This window comes from Perognathus longimembris, chromosome 28 (assembly GCF_023159225.1).
Source record: "Perognathus longimembris pacificus isolate PPM17 chromosome 28, ASM2315922v1, whole genome shotgun sequence".
Taxonomy (NCBI): Eukaryota; Metazoa; Chordata; class Mammalia; order Rodentia; family Heteromyidae; genus Perognathus; species Perognathus longimembris.
The window spans coordinates 58461014-58483075 of NC_063188.1; the positions used below are offsets into that span (position 1 = coordinate 58461014).

At 41.4% G+C, this 22062-nt stretch overlaps 1 long non-coding RNA gene across 1 annotated transcript; it reads left to right on the top strand.

Moving 5' to 3' along the window:
• The first annotated feature begins 549 nt into the window (after nt 1–549).
• On the top strand, nt 550–11649 carry LOC125343965. The gene is made up of 3 exons (XR_007209392.1): nt 550–1473; nt 10281–10364; nt 11275–11649. It is a non-coding gene; the product is annotated as an uncharacterized LOC125343965 (long non-coding RNA).
• Nucleotides 11650–22062: the final 10413 nt, after the last annotated feature.

Here is a 22062-nt window from a genome sequence, read left to right on the forward strand (position 1 = left end):
AGAAAAAGCTCAGGCACGGTTCCCAGGCCCTGAGTTCAAGACTGAGGACCAGCAAAAGAAAAGAAAAAGAAACAACAAAAAAAGAAAAGCAAAAATAAGCATAGGCAGACTTGGCAATGGTCGAATGGGATGGACGGCAGGGTGCGCTGAGGAAGGCAAGATGGGCTAGGGAATAGAGCAGTAAGAAAGGAGGTGAAAGGGTTTGTTGACTGGCTACAAAGGGTCAGAACTGCTCCAGAGTGGTGCTCAGCGGGAGGGGCCGGAGGGGGGAGTGGGAGGGGGCGGGTGGGGGGGGCCTAGAGGGTTAAAAAAAAAAGCGTTGCGCATGCGCCCTCAGCACTGCGGCGCCTCTAGAAAAGCCGCTGCTTAGCTGGCTCCTGCGCCACAGCTGGAGTTGTGGCATGTTTCCTGGAGGCTGATCACTGGCCATTTAATGCCTGCTGCGGCCACCAAGGTATCTCTCCACTTTCTCAGCAGAGTCAGCACTACGAATTCTTTCTGCAACACTGCATTCAACCAGGAGGTAAAGGAACAGCGAAAGGAGCACTTATATGGGAGGGGAGGGGGGAGCCGGAGCGCATTTAGGGATGGGAAGCCCTAAATTTAAGCATTTTCCCTTTTTAATGGAGGAGAACGAAATGGAGGGCACCATGGGCTTCGGACCTCCAGGAGGATGTGATCCATGCACTTTTTCTCTCTAAGCAGGGTTCAGGTACCTAGCCATCGGTATTCTCCCGGTCTTAAAATATTGGGGTTCCTCATTTGTACGAGATGTATCGGAAGGATGAGGTTTAGGCTCCTCTGGAATTTTATTAGAGCTTCTTTGCTTTTGGTCATGTTGGCGGATCTTATTAATACACTTGGTCAATTTTAGGGTCCTCTATCCCCTCCCTTGGGTGTCGGAGTGGATTCCCTCCAGAGTTAGTGCTAGGTGGTCTCCAATCCTTCATGTGTATTCCATTTCCCTTAGTTATCCACACCGGGAAGGCTAGGAGAGACTCGTGGAGACCTGGGATACAGCTGTGGCTGGAACAGCTCAATAACACACCGGTGTGTGTCCGTCTGTAAAGTGTGAAACGCGGAGGCCGAGCGGCAAATGAAGAGGATGTGCCCCGTGCGCGGCGTTTGGGAGTCAGGATGAAGAAGCCCGGCCCTGCACGGTTGCACTACAGTATGTTGGAGACTATCTGACGTGAGGGGCGGGCCTTCAGGGGCGCGGGAGAGAGGCACGCACGCAGACGCACTGGCGGGGTTGAAAAGGGAAAAGCACGCAGGCGCATTGAAAACAACTTTACACGGGGTGCGCGTGCGTACGTGTGTGGGTGGACAGGTGTGTGTGTGTGTGTGGAGGGAATAAATGTCATGCGCGTAAGTGTCTGAGCCTGGTTGGTGTTGTGTTCAATGGTGTTAGGAGCAGTGCGCCTGCGCATTTCAGACGGACTGACTGGGATCGGGATGACGTACAGCGATTTGGTAATGTAATTCAGTTTTCAAAATGGCGAGGGGGCTAGGTAAATTGCTTTTCGCCATTTTGGACTAGTTGCTGAAGGAATTCCTCTTAGCTGCAATTTTCCTGCGCTGTAGCCAAATCTGGGGGGAGGGGAGGAGGAGAATCTCGACATTTTAATCGCCTACTAGCAAGCCAAAGTGGAGGTTTCAAAATAGGGAAGCGATCAAGACTGCAAAACGTTATGGCAGTTGTCAGCGTGTAGTACACACGGAGATAGCACACGTGTCACACCAGCCACATTTAGGTCACGCACATTTGAAACCTTCTAAACCTAGCTTGCCAATTTTGGTTCCAAACACACTGTCTTACCTGAAAGTCGCAGACAGCCAAGCTCAGTGTTTGCAGCGAGAGAATCTAGTGTTTGTCCAAAAACCCTTTATTTTTCTCCTTGAGAACATAGAAGTGAGGAATTGGCTGTACCTGCAAGTGTTGGTTACACTGTTTAACAGGAGATCTCGGTAAATGGTGATTGAAAAATATATCATGTTAATAATATGAAGGTCACCTACACTTTTGCTTTGGTTTCTAAATTTATTTTTCTTTCTGTAGAACTGAGCCCCTGGTCTGCATGTCCACACTGGGGTCCCTGCCTCTAAGACCTCCTAGGTTATAAAGGTCACCCCAGAAAATAGCTGGCACTTCTCACTTCTCCCTGGTGAAGAGGAGTCTTGCCCATCCCTTTGCTGGCAACAAACCTTTTCATTGTTCTTTTCACCTGGATGTCTGTGTGGTTTCTGGCAATGTCTAATATAGCCTAACAATACATACTTTTATGTCTGTAGCTCTAGTGCTGAATACTGATCCCTGGTCCACGTGGTATTTGCATGTGCCTTAACTCATTTAGTACTCTCCAACCAACTTAGGAAAAAGCAGTATTTTTTGCAAATAAGAAATTTCAAGGACACAGATTAAGTAACTCATGCAAAGATTCTGTGGCCAGTTGGATGACCAAAGGTGGGCCCAGAATCCTGTGCTCTTAAATATACCCTTATCTCCTAAAATGAGAGGCACATTTAGAGGAACCTTTCCTTGTGATTTCAGGTTTGTCTGAAAGCATGCAATTCACTTATTAAGACCTTAAGAAATGAAACCTGTTTACTGCTTTTTTTTTTCCTTTCACTTCTCTAGGATTCGATTAAAAGTATTTTGTTCATTGTTTACTGCTTTTAAGGCTGTGCTTTGTACTGGGAAGACAAAATTAAAAAAATTGGATTTGGAAATAGCTGGGATGGTTATTATGGTTATTTTTCAAATAGGTTTTTTTTTTTTTTTTTGGTTTGGTTTTTTTGCCTGGGCTGGCCTGAAAGGTGCAGGCCATCACACCCAGCATTTTATTGGTTGAGATGAAGTTTCTTGAACTTTTTGCCTGGGCTTTCCCCATCTCAGCTTGTGGAGTAGTTAATATTACAGGCATGAGCCATTGTGCTACACTGATTTTCAGTATTTAAAATTATGTAATAATTTTTTTCTTTTAAAAAGTTTTAAAATTGTTATTGTAAAGGTGATATACAGAGGAGTTACAGTTACATAAGTCAGGTAAAAAAGAGTACATATTTCTGGGTCTGGGAATGTGGCTTAGTGGTAGAGTGCTTGCCTACTATGCATGAAGCCCTGAGTTTGATTCCTCAGTACTACATACACAGAAAAAGCCAGAAGTGGTACCCTGTGGCTCATGAGGTAGAGTGCTAGCCTTGAGAAAAAGAAGCTTAGGGACAGTGACTGGGCCCTGAGTTCAAGCCTCAGGAGTGGCAAAAAAAGAAAAATACACATTTCCTTTTTAAATTGTTATTTTAAAGGTTATATAGAAGGGTTAAATTACATATGTCAGGTAATGAGTACATTTCTTTTGGACACCCTTCCATCATAAGTGGCTTTGTTTTGTTTAACGTTTATTATTTATCTCTTCATAGAAAAGAACCAGAATTAGAATTGTCAAGGGTTTGAACATTACCAATACTATAACTATCCAAAAAATTAAATCAGTCTTTGAAGCCAGTTATTATGGTATATAATCTTTTCATTTTTGTGACTTGCTATATTATTTTAGGACATGCTGATACATTTTTTGAGGCTACACTTTTCTAATTATTTTTTCTGATGCCTTTTTTTTGCAGTTACATACTTAAGGTAGTAAGTACATATACATTTCTTGTCATACTTGTTACCCCATTCCTCCCCCCAGCCCACTCCCCCTTGCTTTCTTCATTAAAAAAAAAAATCTTCCCCTTGATGGACATTGTCAATCTGGTCTACAATGCTTATGACGTCTATGATTATTAACAATAAAACAATTCCTTCCAGATCGGTGATACGTACACATACGTTTCTTTTGCTTACTGTAATCTGTTGCTTCTTTTTCTCTAATTTCTTCCTTCCTCCCAGCTGCCGTTGAGTTGTTTAATTTGTTCTCATCAGTGTCCATTGCAGCTGTTGGGCCCTTTCTACTGTATCATCCCTCCCCACCCCCCACCCCCCCACCCCCCGCCATTTTCCACTCATTCTGTGCCCTCCCAGCTTCTTTCAGATGTGTGCACGACACATATAGCCATATGTGAGGTAAAGGGTATAGGATCCTTTAAATTCTCTAAGACTAACTAAAAAGAAGTCCTTTTCTTATGGAGTCCTTTTCTTTGGAGTTCTTTTCAACTTGGATATTAATTTATGTACATATGAATTAGTGTTTGTGTTTTACTTTTTGGTGCCTTTCTCCCAAGATTGACCTTTTTTGGTCTCCTGTGAATTGGTACCTTGGTTCCTGTTTTCTTTGTCACATCTCTTTGTTATTCATTTCTAACACCCACGTATCAGGGAGACCATGCTGCTGTTTGTCTCTATGTTCTAGCTCAACATGATTTGTTCTAGACCTGTCCATTTCCCCGAAATTGCCATTATTTTTATCATTTCTAATAGCTGTGTAGAATTCCATTGTGTAGGCTGGGGATATGGCCTAGTGGCAAGAGCGCTTGCCTTGTATACTTGAAGCCCTGGGTTCGATTCCCCAGCACCACATATACAGAAAAAGGCCAGAAATGGCGCTGTGGCTCAAGTGGCAGAGTGCTAGCCTTGAGCAAAAAGAAGCCAGGGACAGTGAGGAGGCCCTGAGTCCAAGGCCCAGGACTGGCAAAAAAAAGTTAAAGCACAGAGGAGCTCTAAAATTATTATCTTTAAAAGTTGTACAATTGGGCTGGGAATATGGCCTAGTGGCAAGAGTGCCTGCCTCATATACATGAGGCCCTGGGTTCGATTCCCCAGCACCACATATACAGAAAATGGCCAGAAGTGGCGCTGTGGCTCAAGTGGCAGAGTGCTAGCCTTGAGCAAAAAGAAGCCAGGGACAGCGCTCAGGCCCTGCGTCCAAAAGCCCAGGACTAGCAAAAAAAAAAAAAAAAAAAAATTCCATTGTGTACAACTACCAGCTTTTAAAATTTCAATTATAAGTGTGATGTGCCGAGGGGTTACAGTTACCTAAGTCAGGTAATGAGTACATTTCCTTTTGAACAGTGTCACCTTTGTTTTTTTTTTTTTCCAAGTTGCTTATTGTAGATAAGCGTCTCATGGACTTGCCTGAGCTGGCTTTGAACCATTATCCTCAACTCAGCATCCTGAGTAGCTAGGATTACAGGCCTAAACCACCAGTGTCTAGCTAGAGAATATATTCTAAAAAGAGTGATTAGTTGCAGTTAATGAAAGAGAGCAGGAGAAAGAGAATAGCCTTGCAGTTAACCCAGACACCTGCATTCATAATGCTTCATTATTAAAATCCTGATAGGGAATAAAGCTGAGATGCTGTTTTACATCAGAGAAACAAGACTGGATACATTTGCTTTGTTACATTGTTTTGTTAATGGAACCTGTGGATTAGGAGGTAAAACCTGTATAGATTGCAGAACTCTGGGTCTCCTGTCCTGGGGGCTTCTTTACTTTCCAACTTGTCTACATTAGGATAAACTTCAGTCATGATGTATTTTAGCTATTGATATATCATATACGTATATATTAGTATATGGTATATACACTGTAAAGGAATTCTTTTGGAACAGTAAAGGTTTTCTCTTTTTTTGGGGGGAGGGGGTATGGTCCTGGGGCTTGAACTCATGGCTCAGTCAGTGTCCCTGAGCTTTTTGCCCAAAGTTAGTGCTCTACCACTTTAAGGCACAGCTTCACTTCCGGTTTCCTGGTGGCTGATTGGGCGGCTTACAGTCTCACTGACTTTCCTGCCCAGGGTGGCTTTGAACTGCAATCCTAAAATCTCAGCCTCCTGAGTAGCTAGGATTGCAGGTGTGAGCCGCCGGTGCTAGCTAAAGAACTGTATAAACGTTTTAAAGCCTCTCTCTTGAAGCAGAGCCCTGGGGTGCAGCAACGAACACCTGGAAGTAGCTGACGTGGCTGCCATGTGGCCGAGCCCGGAAATGTTAGGTTTCCCTTACATCCGGTGTAAACTAGCCTGTTAGTTTCTCGCTTTTTATCGCGCGCCAAATGTCAGCATGGAAGTTCCGGGGGCTACTTCCGGTAGAGAGCAGGACATCAGCCGCGGGGCCCCTCGGGAAAGGTAGTCCAGGCCAGCCAAGCCAGCTGGCCAGCGTCCAACCTGCAGTGGCCTCCGGCACTCTGCTCCCAACCCCCAACTGCAGACTGGGTGGCGGAAGTGATGTAATTCACAGTTGCTGGCCGGGAGTTGGGGGAGGCAGCCCTGAGTAGCTGCTGCCTGGGCTGTCCAGTGAGGCGCTGTTGGACTCTCCTAATCTCCTGTCTCCCGAGTTTGAAAAAAGCCAGCGGAAGCATGTTGCTTCTCCCATTTTTTTCCCCTCATTTAATATGTAGGTGGAGTAGATATTCTCAAAGATTGTATGTGTGTGTGTAGTGGAGGTGTTTACTGTTTTCCTGAAACCACACATTATTTCTGATTCGGACAATCTGTTTAAGTATTGTTCGCTGTAAACTATTAATTTTGTGGCTATGGATAATAAACCAGGCTTTTTTGTGACGTGGGTTGGGACAGTGGAGAGTTATATAAGCCAAAATGAAAGAAAAGCTCAAGTTTTGGAAGTGGTTGTGAAGCCGGGTAAACTAGGGAAAATGAGGAACCATCGCCTGGCTTGGTTATTTCTTTTTTTACTTAGGGCAAGTAATAAGTCCTGGTGGGAACTGAAGCCCAGAGGTTTGTTTTTTTTCCCCTACCAATATGAGCCAGATGCCATCAGATAGTGATAAGTTGGTGAATTAGGTTTTGTTTATTTTCTGAGGGTTGTTTGTGTCGGGAATATGGAATGTAGGTTTATAAACTGGTAGACATAAAAAGCTTGCTAGGGATTCAAGAGTAGATTTTTTTTTTCTTGAAGCACTGGGGTTTAACTTGGTGCTTTGCTTTCTCAGAAGGCAATCTAGTTCAAACCATGATACTAAGAAAGGGATATTGAAGTTGGCTAGGATTATAGGTAAGATCCACTGGTATGTGGCTAGAAAGGATTCTTGTTCCCATTTTAAATGAGGTTAACTTGGACTTGGTACGTGGGTAAGCTCAAAGGAGTTTAGAAAAGTTGGTGTCAGCTGGGCACCTTTGGCTCACACCTATTAAAAAAAGTATCAGATCATATGGTAGTTGCACTTTGGTATACTCACTTGATACTTCTACTCAAACTTGTCGCGTGCACACATGCAAGTGTGTGTGTGTGTGTGCGCGCGCGTGCTAGGATGCAATCCAGAGCCTTCCCTGTCCTCTGCAAGTGCTCTACTGCCGGAATACCCTCTTTTTTTTTTTTGGCCAGTCCTGGGCCTTGGACTTAGGGCCTGAGCACTGTCCCTGACTTCTTTTTGCTCAAGGCTAGCACTTTACCACCTGAGCCACAGCACCACTTCTGGCAGTTTTCTATATGTGTAGTGCTGGGGAATCGAACCCAGGGCTTCTGTATACCAGGCAAGCACTCTTGCCACTAGGCCATATTCCCAGCCCCCCACCCCTTATTAAAATAACTTTTTTTCTTTTTGCCAGTCCTGGGGCTTGGACTCAGGGCCTGAGCACTGTCTCTGGCTTCTTTTTGCTGCATTCTACTAGTTGAGCCACAAGACTATTTCCATCTTTTTCTGTTTATGTGGTGCTGAGGAATTGAACCCAGGGCTTCATGCATGCTAGTCATGCACTCTACCACTAAGCCACATTCCCAGCCCCTCCCTCTGTTTTTATTATCTTTAAATAGTTGTACAAAGTCCCCATTCTCCCCCTCACCCTCACCCCCCTTTTTTTTGAGAAAGAATCTTTCCATTTTTTAGGTCCAAGACTAGGAAAGGACATGAACTGGGTACCTACTGCTTTCACTCATTAGCTGGCACTCTACCAATTAAAGCCACACCTCTAACCCAAGAAAGGATTTTATTGTGCAGCTCAGGCTGGCCTTGAACTGGCTTCTGTAGGCCAACCTGAATTGCTTCCCCAGTGCTGGGGTTACTGTGTGCTAACATGTGAAACCGAGTTAACCTCATTTAAAATGGGAGCAAGAATTCTTACTAGCTGGTCCTGGTCACTGGTGGCTCTTGTTTATAATCCTAGCTGCTCAAAACACTGAGGTCTACCAGTGACTCGCACCTGTAATCTTAGCTACTCAGGCTTAGATCTAAAGGTTGTCGTTCAAGGCCAGCCCAGGCAGGAAAGTCTGTGAGGCTCTTATCTCCAATTAACCACCAAAAACTTGGAAATAGTGCTGTGGCTCAAGAGATAGAGCATTATCCCTGAGCAAAAACATTAAGGAATAGCGCCCAGGCCCTGAGTTCAAGCCCCAGTAACCTTTTTCTCCTCCCCCCCCCCCCCCCACCGCCCATCGCAATCCAAGATCTGAGGATTGTAGTTGCAAGGCAGCCCAGGCAGAGTACTCCTGGAGAGCTAATGCCAATTAACTAGCAAAAAGCTGAAAGTAGAGGGTACAGTACCTCAAGTGGTAGAACACTGGCTGTGGACAAAAATTTGAAAAACAGTTGTAGGCCTTGCCACTCATGGCCTTTGTTAAAGAGCATCCTAACCTCAGGAGGTTGAGATATGAGGATTGTGATTTGAATCCAGCCTGGACTAGAAATCCATGAGACTCTTATCTCCAGGTAACCACCAGAAAAACAGAAATAGCTCTGTGACTTCAAGTGGTAGAGCACTATCCTTGAGCAGGAGAGCTTAGGGACAGCACCCAGGCCCTGAGTTCAAGCCCCTGGACAGACAAAAAAAAAAACCCAGAACATAATGATGATGTGAAATCTGAGACTGGATAAATGGCAGTGGTAGTCACAATAAAATTAAAGCAGCTTTCAAACCTTGATCATTTTGTTGGATTTGTTGTTTTATTCCTATCCTACAGGTAACACCAACTGACATGAAAACCATGCCACTTGTGAAGAGTTATAATCGAGTCCTGCCTGATCCAGTGAAGTTAAAGGCCTGGGAAAGGGTCAACAGTGTCCTATACATGGTTTCCTAGTAATTGGGAAATCGTAGTAAATGATCAGTAGCGTTCATATGCTAGTCCAGTAAGGGGAGGGGTACAGATGGTGGTCTTCATAGGTATCAGAAAATTACTTACATTTTCCCATTATTATGTGAAACAGGTTAAAATATCTAGGCTGTGTGATACAGAAGGTGGTCTTAATAGCTATCAGAAATTGCTCTGAAACAGGTTAAAATATCTAGGTTGTAATAAAGGATTTATTATCCTTAGGTTCTCTGTGTGTGTGTGTGTGTGTGCTTGCGTGTGTGCTGGTTCTGGGCCTTGAACTCAGGGCCTGGGCTCTGTCCCTAAGCTTCATTGCTCAAGGCAGCGCTCTACCACTTGAGCCACACTCCCATTTCCAGCTTTTTAAGGTGTTAATTGGAGGTAAAGAGCCTCACGGACTTTTCTATCCAGGTTGGCTTTGAACCTCCATCCTCAGATCTCAACCTCCTGAGTTGCTGAAATTATAGGGATGAGCCACCAATGCCTGGCTTATCCATAGGATCTTTAGAACATAACCTACTTTTCCCATTCTTGTAAAAATGGGAGATATGGAAATTACCCAAAATGATAGCTGCTTGGGAGTAGCAAATGGATGTGAATCTAAGGTAATACTTTCATCTTTTTTTTTTTTTTTTTTTTTGCCAGTCCTGGGCTTTGAACTCAGGGCCTGAGCACTGTTCCTGGCTTCTTTTTGCTTAAGGCTAGCACTCTGCCACTTGAGCCACAGCTCCACAGTGCCACTTCTGGCCGCTTTCTGTATATGTGGTGCTGAGGAATTGAACCCAGGGCCTCATGTATATGAGGCAAGCACTCTTGCCACTAGGCCATATCCCCAGCCCCTACTTTCATCTTTTACCCAGTGCGTCATTTATATTCCAAATGGAAGAAGACCGTAATGATTTCTTTGTTGTTGTTGTTGTTTATGGGTCTTGAATTCGGGGCCTGGGCACTGTCCTTGAGCTCCTTCCCACCAGGCTAGTGATTTACCATTTTGAGCCACAGCTCAAACTTCTGGTTTTTTGAGACAAGAGTCTCACAGGGACTATTTTGCTTGGGCTGGCTTCTAACTGCAATCCTCATATCTCAGCCTCCTGAGTAACTAGGATTACAAGCTTGAGCCAATAGCTCCCAGCTCAGAATGATTTTTTAATGCTAATTTTTTTTTTACAATACCTTTTCAGTACTTCTTTGATAATGGAAATTTCTATGGTATAACATTTTATTATGCATAAAATCACCTAGGGTGCTTGTGTTTATTGATGAAGAGCAACTTGTAAGATCTTCCTGTTTGTTTCACTAAGACTTCTGCCTCAGCAAGTTCACCAGTGTTCCAGGATGAATTGTTGTTGTGACAGATGTCCTTGGGAGGCAGTTTGGAAGCCTTGGTAAGTTAATACTTTTCATGAGGTTCTCCAGTTTGGGGGGGGGGGGGTGGAGAAAGAAAGAGAATACGGTCACCACATGACACTAGCCATCCTTCAGCATATAGTTTAAGCACATACCTTTTAGTGCTGGAGCCATTTCTATGAATTTACAAAGTCCTGCTATTATGGAACTTTCATGTTGATGAAGTTGGGCAAAGGGATAAACAACTAGTAAATGTACAGTGTATCATGTTAGTGGATTTTCTTTTACCATCAACATGGTAAAACGATGTGAAAAATTATGTTAAAAATAATTACATGGGCTGGGAATGTGGCTTAGTGGTAGAGTGCTTGCCTAGCATGCATGAAGCCCTGGGTTCCATTCCTCAGTACCACATAAACAGAAAAGGCTAAAAGTGGCCCTTTCGCCCAAGTGGTAGAGCACTAGCTTTGAGCACAGAGAGGCTCAGGGACAGAGCCTAGGCCCTGAGTTCAAGCCCTAGGACAGGCAAAAATAAAGAAATAAAATAAAAATGATTGTGTTAAACTAAGCAACATCTTATGATTTTTCTTCTCAGTCACTCTTGTAATACTCATCTTTCAGTGCTTAAGTTTAGAAAAGGTTATAGATGATGTCCTCAGTAGGCTGGATTATGTTGTTGTTGATTGTGGGGCTTGAACTCAAGGCCTGGTCCCTGTCCTTCAGCTCTTTTGCTCAAAGCTAGTGCTTACCACTTGGAGCCACAGTGCCACTTTGTTTCTGTTGCTTAATTGGAAATAGTCTCATGGGGACTTTCCTGCCAGGGCTGGCTCTGAAATACAATTCTCAGAACTTAGCCTCTTCAGTTGCTAGGATTACAGGCATGAGCCACCAGTGCCTGGTAGAAAATAGCAGTTTTTGTTCATTTGTTTTTTGTGCATGTATATGTAGTGCTGTGTATCAGTCCTTGGGCCTTGTGGATGCTAGATGAGCACTCTACCATTCAGCTTTATCTCCGGCTCTGTGGATACCAAATCTGTCAGATGTATGTGAATGACTGCACAGCAGAAAGGGGAATCTTCTCAGTGATTAAAGTAACAGTGAATAAGGTAAGTAGGGGAGGAAAGGCTGGCTTTCCTCTTGCTCCTGCTTTTAGAAATGCCATTTCCAGAACACAAGTGGCAGGCCAGTAGCCTTAGAGTCTACAACCTACTCTATCATGTAAGAATAAACTGGTAGGCGATAACCAGTCTGTGATCACCACTGCTGATTCTCAGTCCGGCAGCGGAGGCTCACGCCTATAACCTAGCTACTTAGGAGGTTGAGATCTGAGGATCAAGGTTCAGAGCCAGCCTAGCCAGGAAAGTCTGTGAGGCATTTATTTCCAACTAACCACCAGAAGACTGAAAGTGGTACTGTGGCTCAAAGTGGTAGAGAGGTAGCTTAGAGCAGAAGAGCTCAGGATTAGCACCCAGGCCCTGAGTTCAAGCCCCACGACCAACCAAAAGAATAATAAATAGGTCAGAAGTGAAACAGGGAAGTGGAGGAGTGGATGGGTGACTCAAGTAAAGTAAGTAGCATATGCTCCTGTTTTTGTTTTTGTTTTTTGTGCTGGGAATTGAACTGAAAGTTTCATACTGAGTGTGTAATCTACCATTCAGCTACTTTACCAGCCCCTAAGCTCCTGTTTTTGTAACAGTTTATTGGAACACAATCTTCCTTATTGTCTTTTGCATTACAGTGGAGTTAGGTATTAAGTAGCTGATATAGATTTCATGGTCCACAGGGCCTGAAAATATTACCAGCTGGCTCTTTACAGAAAGCTTGTCAACTTCTAGCATAGATTAAATGTAATGTGTCCACAAATTCTTCTCCCATTTTGTTTCTGTGGGACTTTATAGCTGATTCTAGAATAAATGGAATCAGTTTGCTTCTGAATTTTCCTCCTAACATTAAATTAACTAACAGCACATTCACAAAATGGGCTATGCATACAGAAGGAACTATGTTTTATTGTAGTCAACTCATTTATTTTCTCTTGATTCTCCCATTTCTTTGTTGTTTTCAGGTTGACTTTGAAAATTGTACTCATTCATATATATCCTATTTTAATCTTGTCTTTATTTCATTTCATTTTTATTAGCTTATATTATGTACCCTGATTTTGATAAACTAACCTCATCTGTCATTTCCACAGAAGTTTTAACCTTTCTTGGAAAAATATACCTTAAAAGGTTATTTTTCTGTTTTCTATTGTTGTCTATTGGGGTAATGTGAAAGTCTTAGTTTATTTATTTGATGCTTTTTATTGAGCATTTACTGTGAGCTTTCATACTGTGTGCTCTCATTGATTCTTTGCCAAAAACCCAGAGTCAAATTTTCTTATTTTAAAGATGAGTTGTAGAATGTATTAATAGCTTTATCTGAGTGGTAAATTTTACTGTTGTGTTTTGTGTAAAAGTTTTTGCCAGAAAGGAAACCTGCCACATGGCTTCTTTTTGCTCAAGGCTAGCATTCTGCCACTTGAGCCACAGCACCACTTCTGGCTATTTTCTATATATGTGGTGCTGGGGAATCGAACCCAGGGCTTCATGTATACGAGGCAAGCACTCTTGCCACTATGCCATATTCCCAGCCCCTCTATTTGGTTCTTGTTGTTTGGTTGGTCCTGGGGCTTGAATTCTGGGCCTGGGTGCTTTCCCTGAGCTCTTCAGCTCAAGGCTTGAACTCTACTACTTTAAGCCCCATCTTAGTGCATGATGACAAGCAGGGATTTTAGTTTTCTGCCCAGTTTCCCCAGTACCAATTGTTGAAGAGGCTATTTTTCCCCCACTGTATGTCTTTGGCTTTCTTATCAAATAACAGATAGCTGTAGCAGTATGTATGGTTTTATTTCTGGATCTTCTCTATTCCATTGATATTCAGGTCTATTTTTGTGCCAATATTAAGCTATTTTTTATTATTATGGCTCTGTAGTAGTTTGAAGGCTAGCATTTGATAGACATTTTTGATACATATTTAACTTGGTCAGTTATTTGTCTCCTAAGCCTCTGATGGTGAGGTAACATACATTTTGTTACTATTACCCCAGTTTATCATTGATTCCAATCGTTTGCACTCCTTTTCTCATGCCAGCTTGACATACAGTATTCTGCCTTGATTACTTAACTAAGTTTATTAGGAATAGTCTTAATTCTTTGGTAAGCAATTATGAATGTAAATTTTCCTCATTCTGCTCTATCTAGGTTTTCTGCTAAGTCTAGGTTTTTTGTTAGGTCTTGTTGCTTTTCCATCCATCACATAAATGCATACTGTACTGCTGTTGGTCTATAAAGACCATTATCCTACCTAAGTTTACATTTGTAGCATGAACATAGCTATAGACAATATATCCTATTAACCAAAGAAAACTGTACTTTTGTTTGACTCTTGAGTCAATCCTGTGATTGTGTCTGGTAAAATTTTTCTTGAAGAAACAGGCTGGCACTAGTCCACAGGCCATAGCATGATATCACCTCATCCTTTTTTTTTTTTTTTGCCAGTCCTGGGTCTTAAACTTGGGGCCTGAGCACTGTTCCTAGCTTCTTTTTGCTCAAGGCTAGCACTCTGCCATTTGAGCCACAGCGCCACCTCTGGCCGTTTTCTATATATGTGGTGTTGAGGAATTGAACCCAGGGCTTCATGTATGCAAGGCAAACACTCTACCACTAGGCCATATTCTCAGCCCTCACCTCATCTTTTTTGTTGTTTTCTCTTTTTTTGTGGATCATGGGGCTTGAACTCTGGGCCTGGGTGCTGACCCTGAGCTCTTTCAAGGCTAGTGCTCTACCACTTTAAGCCATAGCACCACTTCTACTTTTCTGGTGGTTAATTGCAGAAAAGAGTCTCAGGGACTTTCCTGCCCAGGCTGACTTTGAACAGCCATCCTCATATCTCAGCCTCCAGAGTTGGTAGGATTACAGGCATGAGCCACAGGTACCCCGGCCATGGATCTTTGTTGAATGACTTAAATGTGCCATTATCTTTATTTTATTCTTATCCTTTTGTTCAGAGCTTACATGTTTGCATTCTCCACCAGCGTGTCATGTGCCTCATTTAAGCCTATAAGTAAGTAAATGTTTGTTTATAACCTCTGTTCCTACAGAGGTCGTAGGGAGCCATGCCATGCCGTTAATAATTTTTTATATCTGTCCCTAAATTTCGCTTTCAGGATATGGAGGAACTAATCTTTCTACTGACATCTTAACATGTGAACTGGACAAAAGAAAAGGTATCTCACTCAGTCAGGTAAGTAAATAGTGACTGTAAAAAGAAATAATTTTTCTTTAGTCGTTTTTGTTCTATTTACATTTAATAGTTTTTCTAATAATGAACCAACTTACTGTTTTTAGAAAAATTTCCTACTTTGGGGGGGACTTTTGAATTTTCATGGCTAAATTTGCTATTTGCAATTTTGTTTTCTATTTGATGTAGTAGTATTTTCTTTCTAGGTTGAAAAGTAAATTTTGGGGGGCAGGATGGCAGTCTTTGTCAGTTGTTTCTCTTGGGGTTATTAATGAACTTTGTTTGCCTGCTATGTTAAAGTGAGTAAATCTCAATTATGTGCCATGCTATTAAATATGCACTGATAACCCCATTTCAGAATTGGCATATAGTGCCAAGCGCGGTGGCCAAAGGTTGTAATATCAGCTTATCAGGAGGCTGAGATGGGGAGGATTGTGCATGGAGGCCAGTTCAGGCACGAGTGTAATATTTTTATTTTTTATTTGCCAATTAGAGAAGCAAATATAAAATGGTGTCCATTTTGTTTTAGTTTGTGTGTCTTTGAGTGTCAATAAACAATCCATCACATTTTAGTTTGTGTTATTTTGGGTATTAATAAAGTAGATAAAGATGTTTCCTGGGTGTTAGTTTTGAGTTTCTTTCATTTAAGTTTCATACCAAGTCTTTTGTTTTATCCTTTTTTTTTTTTTTTTTTTGTGCTTGTACTGAGGTTTGAACTTAGGGCCTGCAAGCCGTTCCTTAGTTTTTGGGTTTTTTGTTTTTTTTTTGCCAGTCCTGGGCCTTGGACTCTGGGCCTGAGCACTGGCCCTGGCTTCTTTTTGCTCAAAGCTAGCACTCTGCCACTTGAACCACAGCGCCACTTCTGGCTGTTTTCTATATATGTGGTGCTGGGGAATCGAACTCAGGGCTTCATGTATACAAGGCAAGCACTCTTGCCACTAGGCCATATTCCCAGCCCCCGGTTTTTGTTTTTTTTTTGAAGCAAGATTTTATATTGTAATATTTATAATACAACATTTTATATTATCCATAAGTATAGTACACACATAAAATGTATTATGATATTTAAAAATAAAAGGTAATATTTATTATGTTAGGTGACAGAAATAGAAATGTGAGAAAGGAAGAAACAACAATAAGAGATTGATGAGGGGGACATTCAACAGAATTAACCAAATTTGACATCCCATCACTCAAAAAAGACAGTGGGTATAAATGCTAATGGTTTCAAACAGTACTCCAGGTTGAATATTAGAGATAAGAAGATCCAAAGGGAGTAGAGAAAAGTCTGCAGATCCTTCTGTAATTGTAAGATCCTCATGTATTCAGATTTCCCTTAAATTGTCTATTAATTGAAAATGATTACATTTTCATTAGTGACATTCTCCTTTCGATATTTTTCTTTTTTTAAATTTATTTATTAATTGAACACAAATTTTTTTGACAAGGTGTTGTGCAAAAATGGGTACAGTTACATAGTAGGGCAGTGGGAACATTTCTTGTGATATCTTATGCCCTGTTTTTCTTTCCCTTCTCTAGGTCAGGTAGACATATATGCAATATACAATGTATCAAGAACATATACAGTAGCCACGTGGCCAAGCCCAAGAAAATTCGCCTAGGGCTTTAAATGTAATGTCGATATTAGACAATATGTCGACCGTAGTCTTATGAACATACATACATAGCTTTTGAGCTATTGTATTCCACTGAGAGGTCAATTATTGACCTTTATATGTTGAGCAGTTGTTTGGTTTTAGTTACATACTGTTGGGTCGCTGCCCCAATCCTGTGGGAAATACCATTTGACAAGCAGTTTTTGGTTTCACAGACCTGGTCTCTACTGTCTCTCCGTCTCCCTTTTTTTTTTTTTATTGACTGAATATATCTTTATTGTGTCCATTTTCATGTTTTAAGGTGGATATATGATTACATAATACTTTTGAGAGTCTATAAGTAATTAAGTTCCAGCAGGAGTTGTGACGTATACACCTGCATTCCTGTCACTTGAGAGGTTTGAGACAGGAAGATGAAGAATCAGAAACCAGGGGCTGTGAAGGTGGCTTTGTGGTAGAGTGCTTGCTTAGCATGCATGAAACCTGGGTTTGATTCCTCAGTACCACATTCTTAGTTCTTACTTAGTTCTGCTTATGTTTTATAGCTGAAAACAAGTATGCAGGAGGGAATCCAGTTTGTGTATGCCCAACTCCCAAGTGGCAAAAAGGAATTGGAGAGTACTTCAGGCTGTCTCCTAAAGGTTCTGAAAAAGAAAATCAGATTCCTGAAGAGGCAGGACCCAGTGGCTTAGTAAAAGCAAAGAAAAGGTAAGGTTTTGGGGTTTGGAATATTAAAGAAAATATTCTCTTAGAAATAAAGGACAAACAGAATGAGTAACATTTCTTTTCAAGCCAATAAGAAAATCCAAACCATAGATTGTCTTTAAAACTTGTATCCCAGACACCAACAAAAAGTACTATTGTTACTCATTCCAAAGAGAATCAGTTTCCATTCAGGTAACTACTACATTATTAACTATGACCTTAACTTCCTTGATTCTTTTTTTTTTTTAACTGTCATTTTAAAAGACAATTTCCATCTATCTTGAATTGCATTAAGTTGCCTGCATCTTAAAAAATAAAACCTGTTAAGGGCTGGAAATATAAGTGGTACAGCCTGCACTTAGTATTCATGATGTCCTGGGTTCAATCTTCAGTATCAAAACAAAGAAGAAACCAACAGTTGAAAGCCACCCCCCCAAAAATATATTATGTAATAAAATATAGTACAATGTATATATACACACTATATATACACAATGTACACATACAATGTAGAAAAATTAAATATAAAAATTCCTATCACTAAAAAACATGTAGGGGTAATACCATAGTATAGTTTCTTTACAACTCTATAAATACTCTAGGATATTTAAAGACCAAGAAAAAAGCAGGGCACGAGAGGCTCACCCCTGTAATCCTACCTATTCAGGAGGCTAAGATCTGAGGATGGAGGTATTTTTTTTTAATTTAATTTATTTATTAATTGAACAGAAATTTTTTGGACAGGGTGTTGTGCAAAAAGATTACAGTTACATAGTAGGGGAGTGGGTACATTTCTTGTGATATCTTACGCCCTGTTTTTCTTTCCCTTCTCTAGGTCAGGTAGACATATATACAATACACAATGTATCAAGAACATATACAGTAGTCACGTGGCCACGCCCAAGAAAGTTCGCCTAGGGCTTTAAATGTAACGTTGATATTAGACAATATGTCGACAGTAGTCTTATATGAACGTACATACATAGATTTTGAGCTATTGTATTCCACTGAGAGGTCAATTTTTGACCTTCATGTGTTGAGTAATTGTTTGGTTTTAGTTACATACTGTTGGGTCGCTGCCCAAATCCTGTGGGGAATACTATTTGACAAGCAGTTTTTGGTTTCACAGACTTGGTCTCTACTGTCTCTCCGTCACCCTCTCTTAACAGTCATATATCAGGGAGATCATGCCCCTTTGTTTTCTGTGTTCTAGGCTTGTCTCGCTTAACATTATTTGTTGGAGTTCTGACCATTTCCCTGCGAATAACAATATTTCACCATTCCTAATCGCTATGTAGTATTCCATTGTGTAAAGGTACCATATTTTTTGAATCCATTCATCTGTGGAGGGGCATCTGGGTTGTTTCCATGTTTTGGCTATTGTGAATTGTGCCACGATAAACAAATGTCTTTTTGATATCTTGGGGTTTGCTGTTTAGGATAGATGCCTAGGTTTGGTATGGCTGGGTTATAGGGTAGGTCTATATTGAGCTTTTTGAGAAACCTCCATACTGTTCTCCAAAGTGGTTGTACTAATTTGCACTCCCACCAACAATGGAGAAGGGTTCCTTTTTCCCTGCACCCCCTCCAGCATTTGTTGTTTCCTGAGTTCAGAGTATAGGCCATTCTAACTGGGGTGAGGTGGTATCTCAGGGTTGTTTTTATTTGCATTTCCTTTACTAGCAGGGATGTTGAACATTTCCTCATGTGTTTCTTTGCCATTTTTATATCTTCTCTTGTGAAGTCTCTCTCTAGCTCCTTTGCCCATTTCCTAATTGGTTTATTGGGCTTGGAGGGGCTTAGTTTTTTGAGTTCTCTGTAGATGACAGATATTAGGCCTTTGTCTGTTGCTGTGCTGGTAAAGATCCTTTCCCATATGGTTGGCTGTCTTTTCTGTTTTGGTGGCTATGTCCTTAGCTGTGCAGAAACTTTTTAATTTGTAGTAGTCCCATTTGTTGAGTCTCTCCCCTATTTGTTGTGCCCCTGGGACTCTATTCAGGAAGTTCCTTCCTGTGCCTATAAGTTCTAGTGTCTTTCCTACTCAGTCCTTCAGTAGTTTCAAGGATTCAGGTTTGATATTGAGGTCCTTGATCCATTTTGAGTTGATCTTGGTGCATGGTGATAGGCTTGGGTCTACTTTTGAGTTTTCTGCATATGGCTGCCCAGTTCTCCCAGCACCAGTAGTTGAAGAGGCTATGTTTATTCCATTGTATGTCTTTAGCTCCTTTGTCGAATATCAGCTGACTGTAAGAGTGTGGTTTTATTTCTGGATCTTCAATTCTAATCCATTGGTCTTCCAATCTGTTTTTATACCAATACCAGGCTTTACGGCTTTTTTTTTGCCTAGAATTGCTTTGGCTATTCTAGGTCTTTTGCTGTTCCATATGAATTTATGGATTGCTTTCTCTATTTCAGTGAAGAATGTAATTGGTAATTTGATAGGGATTGAATTGAATTTGTATAACAATTTGGGCAATATCCATTTTCACTGTATTGATTCTGCCTACCCATGAGCATGGGAGGTCTTTCCATCTCCTTGTGTCTTCTTTGATTTCCCTTATTAGATTTTTATAATTTTCATTAAATAGGTCCGTCACATCCTTGGTTAAGTTGATCTCTAGGTACTTTATTCTTTTTTTGGCTACTGTAAATGGAATTGTTTCCATAATTTCCTTTTCTGTTTGTACATTGCTGGTGTACAGAAAAGCTGCTGCCTTTTGTGGATTGATTTTGTATCCTGCTACTTTGCCAAAATGGTTTATTAGGTGTAGGAGTTTGGGGACTGAGTTTTTTGGGTCCTTCAGATATAAGATCATGTCATCTGCGAATAGGGATAGCTTGATTTCTTCCTTGCTGATGTGGATCCCTTTGATGTCCTCCTCTTACCTTATAGCTATGGCTCGGGATTCCAGCACTATGTTGAAAAGAAGTGGGGAGAGTGGGCATCTTTGTCTTGTTCCTGAGTTTACGAGGAATGATTTAAGTTTCTCTCCATTTAATATGATGTTAGCAGTTGGTCTGTTGTATATGGCTTTTATTGTTTTGAGGAATGTTCCATCTATTCCTGTTCTCTCCAGAGCTTTTAATAAGTATGGATGTTGTATTTTGTCAAAGGATTTTTGGGTATCGACTGAGATAATGTGATTCTTGATTTTTAGTTCTGTTTATGTGGTGAATTACGTTGATTGATTTACGGATGTTGAACCATCCTTGTGACTGTGGGATGAAGCCTACTTGGTCATGATGTATAATTTTCTTGATCAGTTTCTGGATCCTGCAGCTAATGTTTTATTGAGTAACTTTGCGTCTGTGTTCATTAGTAATATTGGTCTGTAGTTAAGGGAGGTTAAGGAGATAGCTCAGAACCAGGGTGTGGCCCTTAAGAAAGAAAAGCTCCCTGTGCATGTCAGAATGGCCCACCTTTAAGGGAACTAATTGGCCACCGGAGGGAAGTTTTGACATAGGTAAGATCAGGACTTTGCACCCCTCATTTGGGCCATCCAGACAAAAGCGAAACCAAGAAGGGTTTTACTAAGACTATCAAGCCCTGGAAAATGAGGCTGGACAATGTTAAAATCATTTGTTAAAGGTTTTGTCTTAAACCTCTTGCCACTGGAAAATGTACAGCTGATGCTTATTTTGCGCGCTTTAAGATCTTTTGAATATGTATGTGTGTGTGTGTGTGTGTGTGCATGTGTGAGTGTGAACATGTTCAAGACTGCAGTATGATGCAAAACTAAGTTTAAGTTTAAATTCAAATGGTCATCAAGTTTGGGCATTACCAAATGCTTTAAAGGATTGCATTGTTTTAAAAACGAACTAGAGGGCTGGGGATATAGCCTAGTGGCAAGAGTGCCTGCCTCGGATACACGAGGCCCTAGGTTCGATTCCCCAGCACCACATATACAGAAAACGGCCAGAAGCGGCGCTGTGGCTCAAGTGGCAGAGTGCTAGCCTTGAGCGGGAAGAAGCCAGGGACAGTGCTCAGGCCCTGAGTCCAAGGCCCAGGACTGGCCAAAAAAAAAAAAACAAACAAAAAAAAAAAAAACGAACTAGAGTTAAAAAAGGATTTCTTAGGGTTCTTTAATTAGCAGTCAAAAAAAAAAGTGGGTATCTTAATAAATTAAGACTTGATTTAACAAAGGGCAAGCTGGCGTGAACACATCAAGCCCTATGGAGTCGGGATGGAGCCAATAGAGGGCTTTCTTTTGTCTCTTTTGTTTTCAGGTGACCTTTGGAAACCTTGTTAAAAATGAATGATTTGACTGGAATTTCTAATGGTTAGGAAGTTTATTTGATGTGATTCAATTCCTGTGCTATTTTTGTGATTTGGATTTTTAAAGGATATATATTAAACTAATGGGGATAGGAGTAAACTCTCATTAACTCTATGTGTGTAGGAAGAAATGGCAAAATGGGCCAACGTTTCTCACTATTATTGCAAAGTGAGAAAAGGAGATGGCTACCCAAATGTTTAATTGCCATTCCAGTTTCTGTGTAGGCTTTTTGTCTCCAGCAGGCCCACAGAGAAGCACAGGTAATTCCTACAAGTTTGTCAAGATCTAACATTGGCCCTTAATAAGTTCCAGGTAAGAGCATGCTTAAAAACTACTTCTCTGTGGACAACCTTGTTGCTTTTAATTGGAGTAAAATGGCCTATTGTAAGACTCACTGATCTGAAATCTGTAGTTCAAAGCCAGCCCGGGCAAAGAAAGGTCCCTGTGAAAGTCTTCATCTCTACTTGGCCAGCAGATGTGCTGGGAACAGAGTCGTGAGTCGCTTTGAGGCTCAAAGTGGTAGGGTGCTAGTCTTGAGCTGGAGAGTTGAGGGACAGCACTCAGGCCCTGAGTTCAAGTCCAGTGAAAAGTCACTCCTCCTGGGACAAAAGTGATGGAGCATCCAGAGGCAGTAAGCCACTGCTTGGATGGCAGAGTTGGTGTCAGATCCTAGAGTCACTCCCGTTTTGCCTTTCAAAAGCTAATAAAAGCCGGGAAGTCCTAGAAGAATAGTTCGTAAGCATGCCTTTCTAATGCCCATGTCTGTTTACTGGGCAGGAACTTGCCAGTCATCTGTAATAGTGGGTAGTAAGGGTAAGTTTGTCAAATGAGAGGATAGTTTAAAATCCCAACCCCCC